Raw genomic sequence first — 24,035 nt, 5'->3', positions numbered from 1 at the left:
GCTGCACAATGATATAGTTTTACAAGTACATCCATGGTCATACGTAGCTACGGTCTGTGAAATGTGTTGTGAATATAGTTCAGAAGTAATAAATTAAAACGTCATGCAGGATGTGGCATTGTTTTCACGCGTCCCGGTGTTGTGACGTCATATCCGCTAAACTATGTGTCATACAATGATCTGTTATTCTAGGTACATTCGGTGGCATGTGTGGAAACTGACTGCGAAATATGTTGCGTATAGTAACAACAAAGTAGTAAATTTAAACGTCTTTCATGATGGCACTTTTTACACGCATCTCGGTGTTTATGACGTCATATTTTCTGAACCATGTGTCATTCTGTGATGTAGTTTTGCTGGTACATTCAGTGATCTATGTGTATCATGTCTGCAAAATATGTCGCGAATAAATTTACTAATAAGAAGTAGTAAATTAAAACGTCATTCATAAGCGTCAGTTTTCCGGAACGAACAACGAAATGCTGGTAAGCGTAAACTTCTTTCTTTCCATAATTTTGTAGAGGTTGTGACCTAGAGAATGTTTCGTAAAGGTTTGAATTATGTGTAAAGTTTGCTGCAAGTGTTCTCATTCTCAAAATATGGATGAATAAAGTATGGGTATTCGCACGTCGTGGGCTACACTTCTTTTCCACCATCATCCTAATCCCTTTGATAGGTACGTGGTTCTTGCCCATGCAGCAATGATTTCCAGACAGTACATGATATGGGTAGCAAGTTTGGTTGAAATCAGTCCAGTAGTTTAGGAGGAGATTTGAAGTATACATACATACGCATACACGTACATCCATTTAGGTAATATGAAGAATACTCATTAGAGTCAGCTGCACTCAACAGATACACGTAAGACACAATTCTCACATAGCGCAAGGAAAGAGGCATTGAGAGCGGATGAAGAAAACTCGTTACAATTAGACATCTGTTACCCCTCGGGATCTGTCAGCCAACAGTGCTATTCGTCTCTCTCATTTCTTTATACAACAGATCTTATTCATTCAATGCCAAGTAAGGAAGTTGTGAAACTAAGACAATGTGTGCCCTTACTAATGGAAACAAGTCTGTCAGGTAAATCGTTGATAGTTTTCTTTGACTTTGAGGGACTATTTCAACATAAATTCGTGTCAGAGGGACAAACTGTCAGTCGATGGTACCATCGGGACGTGTTGCAACGTTTGCGAGAAAATGTGGGAAAGAAACGTCCTGAAATGTGGCGAAACAATTTATGGCTCGTGCATCATGACAACGCACCTGCACATTAATCCCTGTTGGTGGGTGACTATTGCACAAAAAACGAAATCACTGTGCTGCCTCATCCTCCGTACTCTGCAGACCTGGCTCCTGTGGACTTTTTTTTATTTCCAAAGTTGGAAAAGCCGTTGAAATGACGAATATTTGCAACGATGGATGAGATAAAAGAAAATACGCAGTCGGCGCTTCGCGCGATCAAGCACGAGGCTTACCAGGACTGCTTCAGGAAGTGGAAATGGCGTTGGGAGAGGAGGAGAATATTTCGAAGGAAACCGTGCACAATAAGTAAAAAGTGAGCGTAGAAAAATTTTGTAGACGAAGTCCCGGAATTTTTTGAATATACTTCATACGTCTATATGCAGGAAAGACGTATAGAAATGTTTCAGTATATAATGGATTAGGAACGGGACGTGAGCAAAAAAGGTCCAACAAGTGAGAAAGGTGTAATGCTGATTTATTATTAACCGCAACTCGTGCAGTTTATTCGGTATGGCTACTGGGGACATCGGTGAAATGCTGCATATCGCCAGATTTGCACCTGGTGGCCAAAATTGGATCTAAATGTTTTCCAGCTTAAATCGATTCCATAGTAATGCATTAGCATATCTACCTAGTCTCTCTGTAATACGATAATTACAGCCCACACAGGACCTCCGTGATAGATGCACCTTAATTATGACTATACGGTAAATTTTTACATTGCATGAATTATGGCAGTGGTAATGTTTGTGTCGCTGTTATAGTATAATTTTCCAATCAAAAAACTTCGTATTCCTTTTAGTTCTAAAGTTTACTTTTATATATTACTTAATGAAGATCTTCTTATAGGTATTCTCTTGGCATTGGTATAAAGACCTATTTAGGTCCAGAATCCTTTACGAAATATAGTTTCATTATTGTTGCAGGTTCACATCCGCGCCAATCTATGTGGATACAGTGACTTCCATATGTTGATAAGAGCCTTCAAAGTGCCACTGGTATAACTGTGCGATTAGGGGAACTACTCCCAGTGAACAGCATTTGGCATACATACACATAAATATTACAACTACTGAAAAAATGAAAAGCCTATGTCTAAAACACTGATTTATTCAAAACACCAATACTGAACGTTCATGTGATAGTTATACAAACAGACCTAGCCTCTGCCGGCATCCCTTTCAGAAGCTAGGCCCACATCGATGAATACAACTATCTCCTTCCAGGCATAGACTGTTGTACGGCGATTTCTTGCATCGTCACAGGGCTGTTGATATCATGTCAGACTCGTCGAAGGTGAGTGTGGCGCTTCCAGCGGAGAAACCGAGCGAGGTGGCGCAGTGGTTAGCACACTGGACTCGCATTCAGGAGGCTGACGGTTCAAACCCGCGACCAGCCATCCTGGTTCAGGTTGTCCGTGGTTTCCCTATATCACTTCAGGCAAATGCCAGGATGATTCCCTTGAAAGGGAACGGCTGATTTCCTTCCCCATCTTTCCCTAATCCTAGCTTGTGCTCCGTCTCTAATGACATCGTTGTCTACGGGACGTTAAACACTAATCGCCTCCTCCTCCTGCCTGGAACAGGTCGATGCTCCTCCGCAGATGAGCCGCGATGGAACTGCCGTGCTCGATGGTAATGGAGCTCACTGTTAAGCTGTAGAACACGGCTTATATCCTATCTTTCGCAGTGACATGAAAGTGCACACTACGTGTTACGCGTGACTGCTGATGGGAAAAACAGTTCCTGTTACGCTGTCAACATCTGACGCAGACCGCTCTAACTGCTAGCAGTCGCACACCGCCTGACAAATAGGTTGCCCGTATAACCTGCGTTGCTAGAGGGAAGGCTAGTCTGTAGCACTCACGCGCACGACATCCGTCCACCTCTCCCTCCTAAGGGAGCGATGTACTACGTGCTCTTCTTCTGCTGCTGCAGCTTCTGCTGTGGGCAGATAACATCCATTTCCATGCTGACTCCCTACTGCAACTGCTGGCTTCACCCGCCAGTTGTGGTTGCTATGGTGAGCCAGCACTGGTTGGCAGCTGCGAGCCGGCCGCGGTGGTCTCGCGGTTCTAGGCGCGCAGTCCGGAACCGCGCGACTGCTACGGTCGCAGGTTCGAATCCTGCCTCGGGCATGGATGTGTGTGATGTCCTTAGGTTAGTTAGGTTTAAGTAGTTCTAAGTTCTAGGGGACTGATGACCACAGCTGTTAAGTTCCATAGTGCTCAGAGCCATTTGAACCATTTTTGACAGCTGCGACTCTGTCAGTTGCCGGCCGGCGTGGCCGAGCGGTTCTAGGCGCTTCAGTCTGGAACCGCGCGACCGCTAGGTCGCAGGTTCGAATTTTGCCTCGGGCATGGATGTGTGTGATGTTTTTAGGTTAGTTAGGTTTAAGTAGTTCTAAGTTCTAGGGGACTAATGACCTCAGATGTTAAGTCCCATAGTGCTCAGAGTCATTTGAACCATTCTGCCACTTCTCCTTCCCTGTCAAGAGCTGTCTTGTTGTCATCATCTGAAACTTGTAAGGGTTTGTAACTTCTGGAATGGAAAGGTTATCATGGCACAGACATAGATGATCTACATGCTTACTGTGGGTAACACCACCTTCAGGCTATAAGATGTACATCACGTTCCGCATACAATTGTCTTCGTGTATATTGTCCCTAATATGAATCTATGAATATATTAGTTTACAATCAATATTGAATTTTCTTAAACTAATTTTATTCTCTCTTGTGGCAGTTACCTCTTGCTTAGGCGGTGGTGTTAGGGAAAGTAATGTTCTCATCTTCCTTCAATGGCGCATCTTGGCTGGAGTGTTCTTTTTATGGGGAGTCCTTCTGTTGGTATTATAATACGGGAGCCCACGTTCTTTATTGTATTCGCAGGTTAGCTTCCTTATTTTTGCTTTAAAAGTACTGGCGAAACGCTCAACTGCACCATTTAGCTGAAATTTACATGAACATGCTATGAGACGAATCAGCCTTTTGACTGCGCTTTAATAACTTTCTGGTGTCTTGAGCACACTTTTTATTATTTCCAAAGTCGCTTTACGCGTTTCGATATTCCATCATTTTCAAAGGCTATGAAACACAACACAAAACTGGTATTAAAAGATATGAAAATATGTTAAATTTCACAGTTGATTAGAGACATAGTATAATGAGTATCATATGGCTTTCTAGCTTACCAGTGTTACGTCAGCTATATAAAATTGTTCACTAGATGAATTGTAAATCGTCAACATTCGCAACCACGATACAAGTGCAAACTGCTACCAATGGACGAACTGGAAACCAATTGGACTAAACCGATAGACAGTGCTTGATACGTTGTACACGCTGGATTTGTTTGTTTACAACTACATTATCATCGTTACATGGTATAAAACAATTTATCAATAAACAGTTCATGGAAATCACTTTACAATGTTTTGCAAAAATGTATTGCCTCACAAAACAATGTGTAACAGATCTTTTGAGTGGTCAAAAACAATACAGTGGAAGAGCCTGCCTAGTAACGCTAGAGTACATGAGGCCAACTGTCTGTTAACAACCACTTTTTGACACTCACTACGTATAAATTACTAGAATCAGTAAAAGTTCATAAATAACAATTTATATGAATTTATAAAGTCTAGATATACCAGTTGAGGCGTGTAGCACTCATTTATGAAGAACAGGTGGTGCCCAAGCCTTGCTATTTCCGTCAATGGGAGAAAATGCATATATACAGGAAATTCAAACAATTTGAGAAGGCGTAGCCCTGGAACCCGCAACATCAGTTCCATCAATAGTATATGAGAACCATCCCAGACTGCTTTATCGACTATAACTCCTTAACCCCCAGACATCAGTTTAACTATAGCACCATCCAAAATAAGATTATGTAAAAACCAGTGCAATCTTACCGTTAATGGTACATTGGCAGTTGTACTACCTTACATAACACGTTTCCTTTTAATTATGTTATATATCCCAATTTTTTCGGGAATTAGAGGTAACTTTTACAGAAATAGGTATAACTGTATAACAAAGCATAATCTATAATTGTATGTATGACAATTACAGTTGAAAAATTTAATGAAAATTAAAAATTGTACACATTAGTAGGGGTTCGGAACGGAATAGGCTAGAACAGGCACACTTATAGTAACGCATATAAAATTTTCTTTGGTTCTATGATCATAAAACTATTTTCTATGAATAACAAGCATTGCAAAATGCCATCGGGAATGAACAGATCTAACGGTAACCTATGTGCCATCGTCAGTTACAATGGCTTTTGGTAATGCTTCTACTGAAAATACGTATCTGGCCTAGTAACTTAATTGTTTTCACAGCTTCTCTGTTTCTCATCCTTACTATGTACGGAAAACGATTACAGGTGTCTAAAAAAACGAGTCAATTTTCTCCTAAGAATGGTCAAGCAAAGTCTAATCGGATTCTATTCCAATGTTCTGATGCAGTGGTAGCACACTCGACCCGCATTCTGGAGGTCGACGGTTCCCGTGCTTTGCCTAAATCGTTCCAGGCAAATACGGGCATGGTTCCTTTGTAAGGATACGGGTGATTTCCTTCTCCACACTTGAACCAATTCTAACTTCTGCTCCAACGGCCTCGCTTCCAACGGGACGTTAAACCACAAACTTCCTTCCTTCCTTCCAAGGTTCTGACACCTTAGGCCATTGACAATACGCCTTGGGTGGAGGAGCTTGATATTTATGGCGTAGCATACCTTTTTGCAACATGTTTACTATTACTTTATCTAAATCTTTCCAGTAGGTTAGTTGTAATTTTTTGATTGTGGAAACTTGCCAATGATATTTATGCAAGTGTTTTAGTGCTTCCGCAATGATAATGATGAATGGATTATCATGGTTTCATATCACAAGAAGAATACAGTTTAAATCAAGAAATGACCTTTGTAGGATAAGTGAAGACAAACACTTCATGATATTAGCTATTGAATTAACAGGGCTTGACATCACTCAAAAATTAATCAATCTGTCTGTGTACTGACCACCTAGTCGTAGTATGGACACTTTTATTCAATAAATTAACAGTATTTCTAGATGAAGTTTCAACAGCCAAAGTCAACATAATTTTTTGTGGAGGCATATACATAAACACAAATATCATCAAAGAAAGTAGTAGCCATCTCCAAAATACCCTTCACAGTTTTTACATGTCCATGTCGGTCGATAGCGCAATCAAGTCTTCGAAGGAAGCACTTGAGCTACGAATTCACGACATCCAAAAACGTATGCCAATATCGATTATTTTATAGACGTGCACATGGGGCCTCAAATAAAATAGAATAAAATAACATCTCAATCGCACGGCTGTTTGACGAATTTCATTGTTAAATGTTTGACCAGCCGGTCCCATGTCCACAATGAATCAACAGAGACTGGCAGTGCAGTAGGGTTTCATACATTGACTGCATCATTAATCAATTATATGGTCACTAACATGGACAGGAAAAAGTCTGAAGCAGCTGTAAAAGGAGAAGTGACCTGGGCGTAGCGTCTTTGAGTTGAAATCAAGACGTCATGGAACCCTGGTTCCAACCTGACCACTGCCTAAATTTTGAATAAAAATTATCAGGAATGGCATCTAGAGGCTTCCGGCACAAGGTATTACCCTCATTCTGTTACTGGTCATGTCCAAGATGGTGGAGGGGCGAAAAGTGTATCAAAGGAACCTCTTCCTTTCTACTGATTGTAGGACAATAACTCTTTTAAATAGTGACAATACATGCTGTAGATTTCGTAAGTGCACCCATTCAGGGTACATTAGCTGCTCCTTAGACTACGGGCATTTATGATGTATACATGACAGCTCAAGAGATAAATGAAAATTGGTACCAAGGATGGGCTTCAAACCCTGGTCTCCGGCTCACTAGGCAGATGCGCTAACCACTACACCATCCTGGCACAGTGGCTGAGTCGTGAATGGGACTCTGGAATGAGGGGGAAGGCGAGCTACGGCTGTCCGTGCAGCTGTGCAAAGCCACTGTGCCAGGGTAGCGTACTGGTTACTGCATCTCCCTACTGAGCAGGAGACCCTCGCGCGAATCCCACCCTTGGTACAAATTTTCATTCGTCGCTTCAGTCTGCATATATATATTATAGATGTCTAAGAGTCGAAAAGGTCTCTGGAACCATATAGTCTCATTTGATTATGACCTCTTAGTTTCCGTTAAATATTTAATTTTCGATTTATTTTATCTCTTTCTACGACTTTCTCTATTACCTTTGCGTCAGGTGGTAGTCCTGTTACCAACTTGTTTGATGGGGCATCGATCTGAAAACTTACTTCCGATGAAGCGTTAAAATTCTTATCGCTGTTATCTGCCAAACATAATATCCACATTTCGGTGTTTTGAGGATGCGCCATACTCTATTTCATAACTGTATTGTGGGGCGGCGGGTGGAAAATTTACTGTTGTATAAATGATTGAATGTTGAAACACTTACCCGGCCGATGCACCAAATGTGGGGCGGTGGGTGGAAAATTACTGTTGTTATATAAAATGTTTGGTTTAATGTAGAAATTATGCAATTCCCTGCTGTTTAACCATATGTGGGGCTGCGGGTGGAATTTATGTTGTTAATATAAGTGTTCCTATTATTTATGCTGTTGTTTTGCCGTTCTCAACACTGGCTCTCTAAATACAATATTGGCAACCAGAAAGTGATTAGCAAAACGTGAAGCCTGTAATTAGAATTCCTAGTGCCCACTTCATCTGAGAAATACACTTATAGCTACAGCTTATAGCTCTGAGAAATTAGGAGATTGTCTGGGATTCATAATCAAAAACGATTTTCTAAAAATAGTTCAGTATATTCTGAAAGTCACAGATAAAAAAAAGAATCCACACAATCTAACTAACAGAGCAGTTCAGAGTCTAATGCGCTGATACAACTATAACTGTCCAAATTAAATGTTTAAGTGAATGCTCGCCATAATTTGATGATAATGCTCATCAAACGCCACGCTAAATAATGGTAGAATGTCTGTCCCGCGGCGGCACGTGAAAATACGACATACGCAAACTGAAGATAGATTATTAAAGTCATCCCAGAATTAACACTTCACTCGAAAATGATTTCATGGTTACGCGTATCCCGAGTAACTTAATACGGCATCCGAGGCTGTTTATAGCAATGATACCGACGTGACGCGATTCCCGACATAGATGGTGTGCTTATTCAGCGTCTGGAGACAACTGGGGGCCTTGCTTCCTCGCGCAGCGTCCTTATATATAAAGCCGCGGTGCGGACGGCTAAGGGAACGCCTGATCAAATCGGCTCTCCCGACTAGCCGCTGGGCTAGTAATGCACCACTTTAAGTTACCGAGTAAATCATAGCTTCTTTTGCTGATGGCCGATGAAGCTCTCAATTTAAATGTGCATTCAGCACACAGGTAAGTAATCATAATAAAAGTTTGACGTGGCTAAGTTAAATATTTTGGGCGAGAGAATTAATTTAATCACACTGCACGCAGTAGACGAGCTCTGAACTTGCCCTTTGGAGATACGCTATCGCTATAGTTTTATAGTCATTCAAATGTAACTTCTCACATCTTTATGGTTATAGCGGATCTCCATTCTGCTTAAATATAAACATCCTAGCCTTATTTATTAGCCTACTTAATCTATCTTGCTTCCTTAATTTTTAAGACAAAAACCAGAAAATTATGAATTTCAACTAAAATCTTAATTTGTGAGATCCAGAAGACTGTTTCTATTAAATAATTATGAAAAAGGAATCTAAATATAAATTTTTAAATCTCTAGCTCTTTTCTGTTGCGCCAATGATTTTTACAGAAAAACATCCAAATTTCGAAGATGGTTAAAGTTATTGAACTGACGTTCAACACATGTTAATTTAGTATTACTCCTGACATGCTAGAACACGTTTCAAGTTATTTGCTTGATTTTTAAAGTATTGCGCAACATTTATGACGTCAGAGCTAGTTACAGCGGACTGGCTGGCACACAATGGAAAGACTGATCTGAATTTACTACGGCGTGAGTAGGCTGCTTCCCTACAGTATGACAATGGTAAAAATGACCATCTTTACAATCGTTATTGACTTTTTACCGGAATCTGTGATGCAGGATTGAAATGAACTAAAATTTGCCTCTGCGAAGACTGACTTGAAAATGAACACCAAGAAAACAAAAATTCTAAGCCCAGAAAACCAATCACTTATTGTCACGCACCAGTCTATAGAAGTTGTTGATGAATACATCTACCTTGATCACAAAATTAAAATAGGGACAAACAATTAGAATGCAGAAATTCCTCGCAGAACAGGTTTGAGCTGGGCAGCATTCCAGAAACCAAAATTTATCCTGGCTACGAAGGAAGTTCCAAGCAACATAATGGTTAAGGGCTATAACATATGCATACTTCCAGTTACGACCTTTGGTCTGGAAACTATGACACTCACTAAGGCAAGTGTTCGTAAACTAAAGCGCACACAACAGATGCTAAGAGTCAGCCTCAGGAATAGGATTCGATAAAAGAAAATTAGAAAGAGAAGAAAAATAACAGACGTCGTAGAGAGAACTGCATGAATGAAGTGTCAATGGATCGGGACACGTAGCTCGGCAAGATCACAGCTGGTGGATCCTACAACTGTTCACTAGGGACCACAAGAGTGGCATTGGAAGACCCCCAAAAGAGATGGCGCGATGACGTGAGGTTGTTGGCTGGAGCACAATGGTACAAGGTGGCTCAAAATCGAAAACAATGGAAACATACGGAAGAGGCTTACACCCAGCAGAGAACTGAGATAGGATGAAGAAGAAGAAGAAAGATTCGTAGCAAATTTTAGCAAAAATTTGGATCCATACAAAAAATTATTTAATTTCTTTACAGAAAATGTGAGGGGTAGAACTTATTTTTCTGCTTTTTCTGCTTGTGAATAACTCCGTTGCACTGAATTCAATGCCTTGGAAATGAAAGTAGTATATTGATCCGCATTCCTCACTCAGCGTGATAACACAGCCGCAGTTCTTATATCTGAAGCATCAGCTGCAAATATTAGTTTCTTCTTAGCGTCGTATGTTACTGATTTTTTCTGACATTGTAATCATTTGTTTGTCTGTACATGCACATCACATCAACCGATTTCCGTGCGATTCGGATAATTCCTTCATAGTGCTTCGTCCTTTTTTTTTCCTTAGAGTATATAAAATATTTCCCTGTATCATACTGATTAGATTAACAGTTTCATTTGTGTCTGTTAAATATATGTATGAACTACTTCACATTTACAGGATTTATACAAGAATTTCATACTAATATAATAAGCACTGATCTATTTCAAATCTAATACTGTTGCCTGTGTCTCTTTTCAGAACACTGTATTCTGCGCTTACATTTTTATTGCCAACAGAAGCATAACTCTTGCTCTGTTAGTTGATTAATAACGTTTTTGATTGTCGTTAGCTGTATTTAGAATAAAAAATAACTTCTATGTTTCAGCATATATACATGTGTGTGTGTGTGTGTGTGTGTGTGTGTGTGTGTGTGTGTGTGTGTGTGTGTGTGTGTGTGTGTGTGTGCGTGTGTGCGTATTTTTGTGGGTTTTTGTATGAATAGATCCATATAATTACTCTCCTATTCACATATTATACCGTTGTTATATTGTATACTGTCATAACAGTAGGATCCTGCAGGGATATCAGATGTCTATTTGGAAGATAAATGTCGACGTTAATTAGGTTTGTTGTTACTGTTGGTTAATGTATGTTACCGGAAATGCCACGGGGCCAAATACCGTCCAATTCTGTTTCACACAAAGTAGATATCTGAAATCTTCAATGTATTCCACTCTTTTCAGAACATTGAACATGTTCGGTCATCTAGGGTTTCGGCTACGCACACCACGATATACGAAGCTAGTCCTGCTTGGCAGTTTCTAGTATAATGAGATAGTTTCTGGTCTCCTGGACGACAAAACACTAGCAAACAAACATCACTGGCACTAAGTCAGAATGCTTGTATCACTAAAGACGAAATTTTTCCATTCAACCTTGCAACTGCATCTTTCACTACACCATCGGAGGCACGTTGCACGTTGATTAAGTGTGATAGGAAGCCTGGAGGATGGAAACCGTACTTGTAGCCCAGCTTCCAACGAAACGTTTCTAACGATTCTAGCATTCCATACGTGAATGCGTACGTATTTTCTGTCTAAAACTGGTCGACAGACGTGTGCGCCGTCATTGGAACACTGGCACCAACACTGATACGCTACTGACACTTCCTTTCGTACTTGTTCGGAAACTCTTAGGAATGGCTGCGCAACTTAGCGTAAACCTACAACACAATCCCGCTGGGATTGAGTTTACTGCACCAATGAAGCTCGTCAGCACCGTCCTGGATATCTTCGACGTTTACTAAGTAATGTGCTCGAAATAAGGGACTACTGTTTCAAGAAACCAAATACAGTTGTTACAGTCTCAGCGTTTTCATGTCCAGTCTGTAGTTTTTGCTCCCTTCAAACGCGGCGTTGCGTTTACTGCTCTTTCTCAGTACTTCATTCAAATGTGCTTTTATCTCTTCGTTAAATTTTTAGTGACGTTCATTCGTTATTTTCCAATAATTTTGCTTTATCGCTATAATGAATCTCATCCGATAAGAATTTTACGAGTGATGGTGGTGATGATAGTGATAATCTTCCAAACCCATCTGAACTAAGGCAACGGCTTTGCCGCAGTGGATACATCGGTTCCCGTGAGATCACCGAAGTTAAGCGTTGTCGGGCGTGGCCGGCACTTGGATGAGTGACCATCCAGCCGCCATGCGCTGTTGCCACTTTTCGGGGTGCACTCAGCCTCGTGATGCCAATTGAGGAGCTACTCGACCGAATAGTAGCGGCTCCTGTACAAGCTTCACCATCTCCTCCCCGTAGAGGTACTTGATGTGACTACGTAGTCACATCAAGTAGCGGCTCCTGTCACAGAAAACTATCGTAACGACCGGAAGAGCGGCGTGTTGACCACATGCCCCTCCTATCCGCATCCTCAGCTGAGGATGACACCGCATTCGGATGGTCCCGATGGGCCACTTGTGGCCTGAAGACGGAGTGAGTGCATCTGAACTAAGACATGCTAAAAATAATTTGACGAAATAGCTCACATTCAAATGAGATGTACTCTGTGTAAATGCGATAGAATTAACAGGTTAGCCAAGAGAAAATAATGAAGAGCAAGGAGATAATAGATACGGTACTATCTTGTATCGAGAAAAATAGGAGACAAGATGCACATACACTACTGGCCATTACAATTGGTGCACCACGAAGATGACGTGCTACAAACGTGAAATTTAACCGACAGGAAGAAGATGCTGTGATATGTAAATGATTAGCTTTTCAGAGCGTTCATACAAGGTTGGTGCCGGTGGCTACACCTACAACGTGCTGACATGAGGAAAATTTCCAACCGATTTCTCATACACAAACAGCAGTTGACCGGCGTTACCTGGTGAAACGTTGTTGTGATGCCTTGTGTAAGGAGGAGAAATGTTTACCACCACGTTTCCGACTTTGATAAAGGTCGGATTGTAGCCTATCGCGATTGCAGTTTATCGTATCGCGACATTACTGCTCGCGTTGGTCGAGATCCAGTGACTGTTAGCAGAATATGGAATCGGTGGGTTCAGGAGGGTAATACGGAACGCCGTGCTGGATCCCAACGGCCACGTATCATCGGCAGTCGAGATGACAGGCATCTTCTCCACATGGCTGTAACGGATCGTGCACCCACGTCTCGATCCCTGAGTCAACAGATGGGGACGTTTGCAAGACAACAACCATCTGCACGAACAGTTCGACGACGTTTGCAGCAGGATGGACCATCAGCTCGGAAACCATGGCTGCGGTTACCCTTGACGCTGCATCACAGACAGGAGCGCCTGCAATGGTGTACTCAACGACGAACCTTGGTGCACGAATTGCAAAACGTCATTTTTTCGGATGAATCCAGGTTCTGTTTACAGCATCATGATGGTCGCATCCGTGTTTGGCGACATCGCGGTGAGTGCACATTGGAAGCGTGTATTCGTCATCACCATACTGGCGTGCCACCCGGCGTGGTGGTATTGGGTGCAATTGTTTACACGTCTCGGTCACTCTTGTTCGCATTGACGGCACTTTGAACAGTGGACGTTACATTTCAGATGTGTTACGAGCAGTGGCTCTAACCTTCATTCTATCCCAGTGAAACGCTGCATTTCAGCAGGATAATGCACGACCGCATGTTGCAGGTCCTGTACGGGCCTTTCTGGATACAGAAAATTTTCGACTGCTGCCCTGGCCAGTACGTTCTCCAGATCTCTCACCAACTGAAAACGTCTGATCAATGGAGGCCGAGCAACTGACTCGTCACAATACGCCAGTCACTAATCTTGATGAACTGTGGTATCGTGTTGAAGCTGCATGGGCAGCTGTACCTGCACACGCCATCCAAACTCTGTTTGACTCAATGCCCAGGTGTATCAAGGCCGTTATTACGGCCAACGGTGGTTGTTCTGGGTACTGATTTCTCAGGATTTACGCACCCAAATTGCGTGAAAATGTAATCACATGTCAGTTCTAGTGTAATATATTTGTCCAATGAATACCCGTTTATAATCTGCATTTCTTCTTGGTGTAGCAATTTTAATGTCCAGTAGTGTATTTGTCAAGGCTGAGTATGGGAATCGATAACGATCTTATCACATCCGGTGTCATGTTACACAGCTAGTGTCAGGTTACCCACTTGGGTTCCTTGGTGCCCCCATTCCCTCTCCCCTGGGGAGCCACCAGTAATTGATCAGGGTCACCAAGTTTTACGAATCTTTCCACATTTTCCCAAATTTTACTTAGTTTTCATCCATTTTTGTGTTTTTCTGGCGTCTGTAAGCGTCAGAGGCCGTATTGATTAGGCTACCAGTGTGTAATTTGTCGAAACGTCAAGCAATCAGAAGAGTCTGTATGAATAAAAACGTTCTAGCAGTATTTTTATTACATGTTTGTGCATTTACCCACACAGTCTTATTAAGAAAAGTACTTTATATAGAAGCAAAAACACCATTCTTGTACTGGTTGTAATAACATAATGATGTGTTTAGTGGTGGACGGTAAGATTGTACAGCGAGTCTTTCTATCGCCCGTTCCATACATCATTACAGCTCTGACAAGATCCCGTTTATGACATTGACTTGACGAATCACAAACATCTCTGATGCATCCAAGAGAGGAGATATCTGTCGAAAGGATACTAGTAAATCCTGTTATCTTCGTCTTCTAAAACGACAAATTCAACATCTCGCTTGGGAAAAAATGTTCGTAATCCCCTCTGCTGGATAGTTTATTTAGGAATCATACGTTAAAGACAGTTTGCATGATAATTATATACCTATTAAGCCAGCCTGGCATGGATCTCAGACTGATGAGAAAATCCCGTAATGCATTTTTATAACCTTACTGACTAAAACAGGCTTCTATGTTAATAGTTCTGGTGATAATTATAGCCCACGTCCAATAAATCAATCTGGTAAGTGTCTCAGACTGCCGATCAAATCTCGTACTTTGTCGTAATACACTACGAAAATCCTAAACATGTTATGTATGTTAAACCTAATTACTAATTCAAAGACCAATCGTAGGTATTTATTTACAGCACCATGCTAACATTAGCTGTGCGTAGTGGAACCGTGGCACATCTGGAAAGAAAGTGTTTCTACCAGCCATAGCCGCGAGTGCATAAAAAAAACTATAGGAAGTAACGCGGGCAGACGAGATGACTTCAATAATCCGGCGAAGTCATCTCAGTTCCACCATCATATAGGTTGCCAAACAGCTACCAGTCTCGCTGTTGTTTGTGTAATCGATTTCCACATTAAAACTATAGGCATACAGCGAACATTTATGTAAACCATTACAGGTCCTGATCGCCTTTGTTTTAGTATAGTATCGAGGTATTACATCCTGCTATTACCGAATAATCCACTAAAGCAATAGCATTCTGCAACATGTAAGCATCTTGCTAAAACTGATGTATTCAATTTATAGAAGTCATAACAGGAAACAAATTTCTTGATCAATACCATCTAATCTAGTATTACTTCCTCACTAGACAAGTTGCAGAACGATGTTAGGGATACATATGCGAATACTTTAATAGGTGATAGTCTAGGTGTGCATGACAAAAAATTCCTCCTTTAAGTATCAGAAAGACATAAATGGTTCAAATGGCTCTGACCACTATGGGACTTAACTTCTGAGGTCATCAGTCCCCTAGAACTTAGAACTACTTAAACCTAACTAACCTAAGGACATCACACACATCCATGCCCAAGGCAGGATTCGAACCTGCGACCGTAGCGGTTGCGCAGTTCCAGACTGTAGCGCCTAGAACCGCTCGGCCACTCCGGCCGGCTAGAAATACATAATTTGCTCTATACCGTTACCAGCCAAACAGCCAGGACTCAAGTTTGCGTTGTCACAATTACTGCCGCCAGATGTTTTTCATGTTCTTAACTGCCGAACAAAAACCTCTGGAGATGGTTGTGGGTTTGACAGCTATGGTAGCCGCAAATAACAAACGTGTTTCCAACACCACTAGCCTGCCTGACGAACGATTAGTTGAATAGGCAGCCACATCCTTCTGCCGTTAGCAAATTAGTATAGGTCGTGACTGTAATTTTTTTTTTACGAGGCTATCGAGATATTGCACCCTGCCGTTACCGAATAATCGATTAAAACTACAGTCTTCTACAACATGTACACATCCAGCTAAAAAATATAACACTTTTGTACTTGAATTTTAGGATCCATATGTAGAGAACACGTCATTACTTACGCTATCTGAGTATTTGAGCTAGTATTACTTCCGTACTAGATCAATTGCAGACCTATTTTGGGTTAAATATACAATAATTTTATTAGGTCAGCTCAACATATATTGACTCCTTCACGTATAAGGAAAGTATAACTTGTTCTGTATTTCTGCCAGCAAGTCAGTCAGCCCCTCTATAGACGTATATCATAGTTGCGCGTATTCTGGACACTATAAAAAAAAAACCAGTGGGAAGTTACTGTAGCTCACACTGGTTTGCTTATGACGAACAGACAGGGTTCCAACCTACATATGGACGAAAGCAGAACTTTCAGCATCGCTGTTTGGTGGCCCATGTCATCGATTCCCAAGTTAAATAATTAAAAATATAGACATAAAGAACGTTGCGTTATAACCAGTTATCGACTCAGATTGTTTGGAACTAGTGTACGGCAACACAGGTCAACAGTATTTACTTTCATTCTCTGAAAGATGTCGGTTTGGATCTCACTTCAATTAACTGTAGTGTTCGTAAAAGTGTAGGACAAACACCGGACCTCATAGCTTGGCAATATGGCCACCAACAACAAATGCTTTTTTAAATTATCTTTATTCACAGTAGTAGCAAAAAATCATCGGGTAAAGACCGTGATGGCAACACTTCCAGTTACCTATTCTTACTAATGAGCAACAAGCATAGTGCTATTCTGCACTCCGTAAATGCAGACATAGCCGTCTATATTTATTAAAGCATCTGCCCTGATGTCTATAAAAAATTTCGATAAGCGTCTCCCAAGCCTGACAGCTGTATGGGAGAATATGATAATGAACCCTTCGCATGGAGAATCATCATCATATATGGATGCATTTGATGTCGTATTAAGTAGAACTAAGATACGTATTTTGATAGAACAGTGCGCATAATCTAGACTTAGGTCCTTAGTTCAGCTCTTATACAAGCTTTGTACTAATACTAATGGATCAGAATACTTTTTTTTATGTGAGCACACACCAACAGCACGTATTTACATAATTAATTTACACATTAAATAACTAAAATTATAGATGTATGGATAATATTCTGCACATGTCAAACACAGTTAGTCGATTTCCATGATGATAACAAAAACATATGAGTAAAGACTCTAGATGACAGCATTTTCAATCATAGGTTCTAAGTGTATTTGTAATTACACTATTTTACGTTAATACCACAAGGCCAGGGGTAAAGTGAAAGCGATCTTATTTTTTGTACTAATGACAACATATTAATGTAGGAAATTGCCTTAAAATATGCCTAGGCCACTTTATAACAGGAGACTGATTGCTTATTTCTTAATAATAATAATAATACCGTATGAAAGCAAAATGGATGGCTACAGGAGCTATAGCTATCTGCATGCCCCTGACGATTCAGCTGCGAAATCGTCATGACCGCTATACAGTACCGTAGCAAGCAGGAGACACGTTAAAGCAGTCGGGCTGACAGCATCTCAAGAGTCCTCTCTCTCTTTCTAGTGTTCGTTAATTCTCCTCCAAAACACTTCGTTTTATATGTGCCGAAAGAAGTAAATTTTACACACCTGATACCACCGGAGAGAAAATTCGAAAAAATGGTCAAATGTACGATAAATGGGTTTAACAGTAGACAAATGCCATGTAATAGTATTAGAAGCTAATAGAAGTCATGTAAATAAAAATTGTGCTATCGATGTTGTCTACAGAGCCCCTTTTTACTCAGCAACCTTCTCTTGATTTCATTTATAGTAAATTCAATATGCACTCCATGCGTTTTGCTTCAATCGCTTCTGAAATCATACCAGTTTACACTGCATCCAATTTTTTTACGATTCCAATTACATATGATTTGCGACTAATGTGTATTGTGTGGAGAATGCCACAGGACTCAGAATGAAATAGCACTACCATTTCCTCACACACATAGACACACACACAAATCTAGAGGGAATATGACAACTTCGTCTTGTCTCTCAAGAATGCACCATAATTCCAGTAATGAGGCATAGGTCATGTCTCTCCACCCCTCTCTCTCTCTCTTCTATATACTCGTTACTGTCCCTCTCAGTTCGCCCTCGTGGATGAGTGGTCAGCACTATCACCCCAATTCCCAGTCATGTTGGAGATTTTCTCCGCTTGGGGACTAGTTATTGTGCTGGCCTCATCATCATTTCATCATCATCGACACACCTCCGGTGTTTGGTGGATAAAACCTTTGAACAAGTGGAGGAGAATCTCACAGGAGCCTTAACAGAACTTGCTACCTATTACGACGGCAATAATCTCAAACCAAACCCCAGTAAATCACAAGTATCCGCCTTCCATCTTAGGAGCAAACAAGCCAAACGGGAACTCCGAGTCATGTGGCAAGGGGAAGAGCTGAAACATACAAACAGCCCAAAATACCTGGGAGTAACATTGGACAGAGCACTTACTTTTAAGCAGCACTGTCACAACACTAAAAAAAAGGTCTGTGCCAGGAACAACATACTGCGGAAGCTAACAGGTTCATCGTGGGGAGCTCAACCACATGTTTTGCGCACCACAGGTCTGGTGCTGAGTATCTCAGCTGCGGAATATGCGGCGCCAGTTTGGAGGAACTCTGCCCACGCTAAGCAAGTTGACGTCGCCGTAAACGAAACTGTACGTATTGCCACAGGATGCCTCAAACCAACTCCCACAGACATCATTTACCCCATCATAGGCATAGCACCACCCACTATCCGCAGACAAGTAGCCGCCGAGATCGAAAGATCAAAACAAAGGAATGATCCTCGACACCCGATGTATATGCACCGAAAACAACGTGTCCCGCTGGAATCCCGCAGGAGTTTCATGGAAACTACTGAAGAGCTCGCCACCAAGCCCGTCGCAAGACGACTATCTCTCTGGGAAGAAGTGGTGCCACACTCCACAATGGAACTACTTGAGGAGGGATCTGCAGGATTGCAACTACCTTTTGCAACTTGCAGGTCATTAAACCGGCTGCGCACTGGAGTAACTGGGTGCAAATCAAACCTATTTAAATGGGGTTACAGTGATAGCGATAGGTGTGAATGCGGAGCAATACAGGACTTGGACCACCTACTGATCTGCCCAGACATGTCTATGACATGCACTAAAGATGATATTTTGAAAGTCAATGACAAAGCAATCTACGTTGCTAATTACTGGGAAGGGAAGATATAATTGGTGCATCCGGACACGGAAGAAGAAGAAAATCATCGACACACAAGTGGCCCAGTGCGGCGTCAGCTGAAAACACTTACAACTCAGTAGCTGAACTTCTGCTGATGGGGACTCCCGGCCAACAATGCCATACAATCATTACCTTTTTCACTTTCCTTCTCGACCGATTACCTCATGATTTTGTTTTTTCTAAGCAGGGTGTGACACCATGTGTATCTCTCCCTCCGCATTAATAACAAAATCTATACATTCGATTCTGTGAATCTAACACAATTCCCATCCATCCCAGCTTTCTGGAAAGTGTACAACAGATCTCTCCAGACATTTTGATCTACTGATTATGTCACGTTTTCTACTATACTCTCAGCGTAAATGATAGTAGTCCATGCGACCTTATCATATCAAGACTTTTTACGAAATTTTTGACATTTTCCACATTTCTTGATGTTTATCCATTTTTTCATTTGTTAATGTAGAAGTGTGTATATGCTCTTATTGCATAACCAGGGGTGACTTGTTATTTTTTATGCCATCAAACTTTGATGCAAGGCCCAGCCAATCCAGGGTATCTAATTATTCCTCCAAATGTCAACTCTAAGAGCCAAAGGAAATACTAAAAATCACACACACACACACACACACACAAACACGCACGCACACACACATCCACACACATGGATTGCTGTGGGGATAGAGCATTTAAGTTATTCTGTTGTAAACCCACACATATACACAGCACAGTTACACTATTTTATGCATAGGTTTCCAGCAGGGGTCCCCGCTCCATACTTCCACTGACGCCAAAGGCGGCTGCTTCAGCTGTGGCATGGTAGGGACTGCAAGGGTGGTGGTGGTGGCGGTGGTGGCTGTATAATCCCAGGATGGGTTCAGAGTTGCATCCAAAAGGTGGATCCATTTCCATTAGACGTTGGATCTTGCTAATGGTGGATCCACAACACAATGTGTCTAGGAAAATTATTAGGTAACGATTCAGCAAGTGCCGTGTCCAGGGATGTTTTTCAGAGCAGATTGATCTGAGCGAAGCCCAGGATAAGGGTTATATGGATCCGTCTGTACAAAAAAAAAAAAAATCCCTGAATAATGTTCCGAATGAATCCACACCTGCATGATCTAAACTTCTAAAGTGTCATTTGAAAGGTGAGTATGTCAGAGCTACATCTGCGAGTACTTTTCAGGCTGCATCCAACAAGCGATATATCAGGGAATATTCTTCGGGCTGGATACAGCATGCAGTATATCCGGGGATATTATTTGGGGTGTATCCACCTGTGCAAATTAGGGGCAATGCTTGGGCTGGACCCATTTGTGTAACAATTTCTGGATAATGTCCGGTATGGATCCACCCATGTATGACCTGGGGTAGCATTTGAAAAATGAATCCTCCTATATTATGTCTCACGTTGTTGCTGTGTGTGTGTGTGTGTGTGTGTGTGTGTGTGTGTGTTTTAAACAGCAGTCAGTGTGTACATGTGCGTGTGTTTTAATGTTTGCTTTGGCACTTACTGTTGACATTTATTGTTTTCGTCACACATACAATGGACACCTTTTGAGGAGAATTAACGCTCCCTGGAGAGATAGAGAGAGAGGGGACTCATGAGATGCTGTCAGTCGGAGTGCTGTTTTGTTTCCTCGTTGTCATGGTGCCGTACGGTACAGGTACGTCGTGGCCATCTCGCAGCTGAATCCTCAGGGTCGTCCAGATAGCTAGCTGTATCTGCCTGCCTTCCTGGGAGCTCCTGTAGCCGACCACTGATAAACATTTTACCGCCATACATTATTATTATTACTTAAAAATTAAGCATGATTATTTGAAAAAAGCACCAGAATAGCTGTTTATAATAATTAATCTTTATTCATGACAAACTGTTTCGGCATTTATCGCCATTGTCAAGTAATCTTTGTAACCATCTCTCGTCGTAAGATTTGAACTGCCGAACTACTGTCAAACAATAATTAAGATATAATTTCAATGTATTTCGGTCATTTACCATCTTATCAACACAGTGACAGTTATAATTACTAACGATGTAATATAGATGTCACATGAACCTAGACGTACTTGACGATGGCTATAAATGCCGAAACACTGAGTCGTGAGTTAACATTAGTTATTATAAGCAGCTATACTGGTGAATTTTTCTAATAACCATGTCATAGTCTGATGTATATTATGCTGCTGGCTCAAATGAAGAAAAAAAGCAATTACTCTCCAGTTATAAAGTGGCCTAGGTGTCTTTTAAGGCAATTTCCTCATTTAGCATGCTGTCATGCACACAGAAAATAAAATCGCTGCCACTCTAGCCCTGGCATTGTGGTATTCACATAAAAGAGTGTAATTACAACCACACTTAGAGGCTATGACCGAAAGTGCTGTCATCTGGAGTCTTTACTCAAGGTTTTTGTTGTCAATACGGATAATAGACTAACTGTGACTTAAATAAATATACATGGCTAAGTATGTATTTATGGTGTGCAGAGTAGCACTATACATGTTACTGATCCTTGTTCGAATCCAGGATACCCTCCCCCCCCCCCCCACTCCACCCCCCCCCCCCCCCACACACACACACCTCATGGCCCTACGGTATCCACCACACGTTGTCCACAATATACAATATAGTGAGAGTTCAATCACATTTATATCATTTTGTGACAGGAAGTATTGAAATGGCGCTCTTTACCCGATGGTTTTATGCTACTACAGTGGATAATCATCATTACCAAACAACTCTCTGTTGTTGGTGGCCATATTGCCATGCTACGACGCAATCCGTCGTCTTTCATGAACATTAAGGCTGACTGACGTGCAATCCAAACCGACGTCTTCCAGAGATTTAAGTAAGTCCCATTGACATTTGTGACTGTACATTAGTTCCATTAAATCAGAGTCGGTGATTGGTTATAAAGCCGTGCTTTGTATGTCTATAGTTTTAATTACTTAACTTGGGAATCGACTACATGAGCCACCAAATAGCGATGCTGACAGTTCTACTGTGGTCTTATGTAGGTTGGATGAGTGTCTGTTCATGATAAGCAAACCAGTATGAGCTACAATACTTTCCCAGTTGCTTTTTTTATAGTGTAAAGAATACGGAAATCTCTAGGGAATGTAAATATGAGATGCGCAGAACAGCTATACATCCTAGAAGGTCTGACTGTCTTGCTGTCAGAAACATAGAACAAATTATACTTTCCTTGTACATAAAGGAGTCAATGTATGTTGCGATGACTTGTTAAAATTATCGTATATTGAACCGTAAGATCGTTCTGCAGTTTATCTGGTAGGGAAATAATACTAGCTCAAATGGTGTTGATTATGATGTCTTTTCTTTTTATAGGTCGTAAAAGTTGAATACACAAACGTTATATTTTTAGATGGATGTGGAAGACTATAGTTTTAATGGATTATTCGGTAATGGCAGGATCCAATTTCTCGAGACTCTAGTTTAAAAAAATACAGATTTGATTTTTATTAATTTGCTAACGGCAGAATGATGCGGCTGCCTGTTCAACTAATCGTTCGCGGTTGTCAAACGCACAACCCCCTCCAGACGTTTTTGTTCGGATGTTAAGAATATGGATAAACATCTGGCGGCAGTAATTCTGATAACGCAAAGGTGAGGCCTGGGTGTCTGGCTCTTAACGATATATAGTCTACCTGATACGTAAAGGAGAAACATTTTGTTATGTAGACGTAGACTATTACCTACTAAAGTTTTCGCATATGTATCCCTAACATCGTTCTGCAACTAGTCTACTGAGAAAGTAATACTTGATTAGATATAATTGATCAAAACGTCTGTTTACTGTTAGAATTTTGTGGTATGGGGGCGAACCTGCTGAGGTCATAGGTCCCTAAGCCTACACACTAGCTAATCTAACTTAACCTAACGTATGCTATGGACAACACACACACCCATGCCCAAGGGAGGACTCGAACCTCAGACGTGGGGTGCCACGCGGACCGTGACAAGTCGCCGCAGACCTCACGGCTAGCGCCGGCCGGTGTGGCCGAGCGCTTCTAGGCGCTACAGTCTGGAACCGCGCGACCGCTACGGTCGCAGGTTCGAATCCTGCCTCGGACATGAATGTGTGCGATGTCCTTAGGTTAGTCAGGTTTAAGTAGTTCTAAGTTCTAGGGGATTGATAACCTCAGAAGTTAAGTCCCATAGTGCTCGGAGCCATTTGAACCTCACGGCTACCCCGCGCGACTCTATTTGCTGTTATGACTTCTAAAAATAGAATACATCAGTGTTAAAGTCTTAGCTGGATGTGTACATGTTGCAGAAGGCTATTGTTTTAATCGATTATTCAGTAATGGCAGGATAAACTTCCTTGACACTATACTAAAAAAGAGACAATGAGGACCTATAATGGTTTACAAAAATGTTAGCTGTATGCCTATATTTTTAGTGTGGAAATCGATTACACAAACAACAGCGGTACTGGCAGCTGTTTTGCAGCCTATAGGGTGGTGGAATTCAGATTACTTCGTCGGATGACTGAAATCATGTCGTTTGCCCACGTTACTTCCTCTGGCGCCAAGACTGGGCAAGTAGCTCTTTTATGCACTCGCCGCTATGGCTGGCAGAATCTTTGTCCTTCCAGACGTGCCACGGCTCCACTACGCAGTGCTAATGTCAGTATGGTGTTGTCAGTAAATACCTACGATTGGTCTTCGAATCAATAATTAGGTACCACGTACATAACATGTT

At 41.4% G+C, this 24,035-nt stretch overlaps 1 protein-coding gene across 1 annotated transcript in view; it reads left to right on the top strand.

The window, feature by feature from the left end:
• LOC126470665 (uncharacterized) overlaps window positions 1–24,035 on the top strand; it is a 1,059,339-nt gene that overhangs the window by 386,467 nt on the left and 648,837 nt on the right. The window lies entirely within an intron of this gene.

The sequence above is a fragment of the Schistocerca serialis genome, chromosome 3, assembly GCF_023864345.2.
Source record: "Schistocerca serialis cubense isolate TAMUIC-IGC-003099 chromosome 3, iqSchSeri2.2, whole genome shotgun sequence".
NCBI lineage: Eukaryota > Metazoa > Arthropoda > Insecta > Orthoptera > Acrididae > Schistocerca > Schistocerca serialis.
Note: the sequence above shows the minus strand (reverse complement) of the source record. Positions and strands in the feature narration are given on the sequence as shown.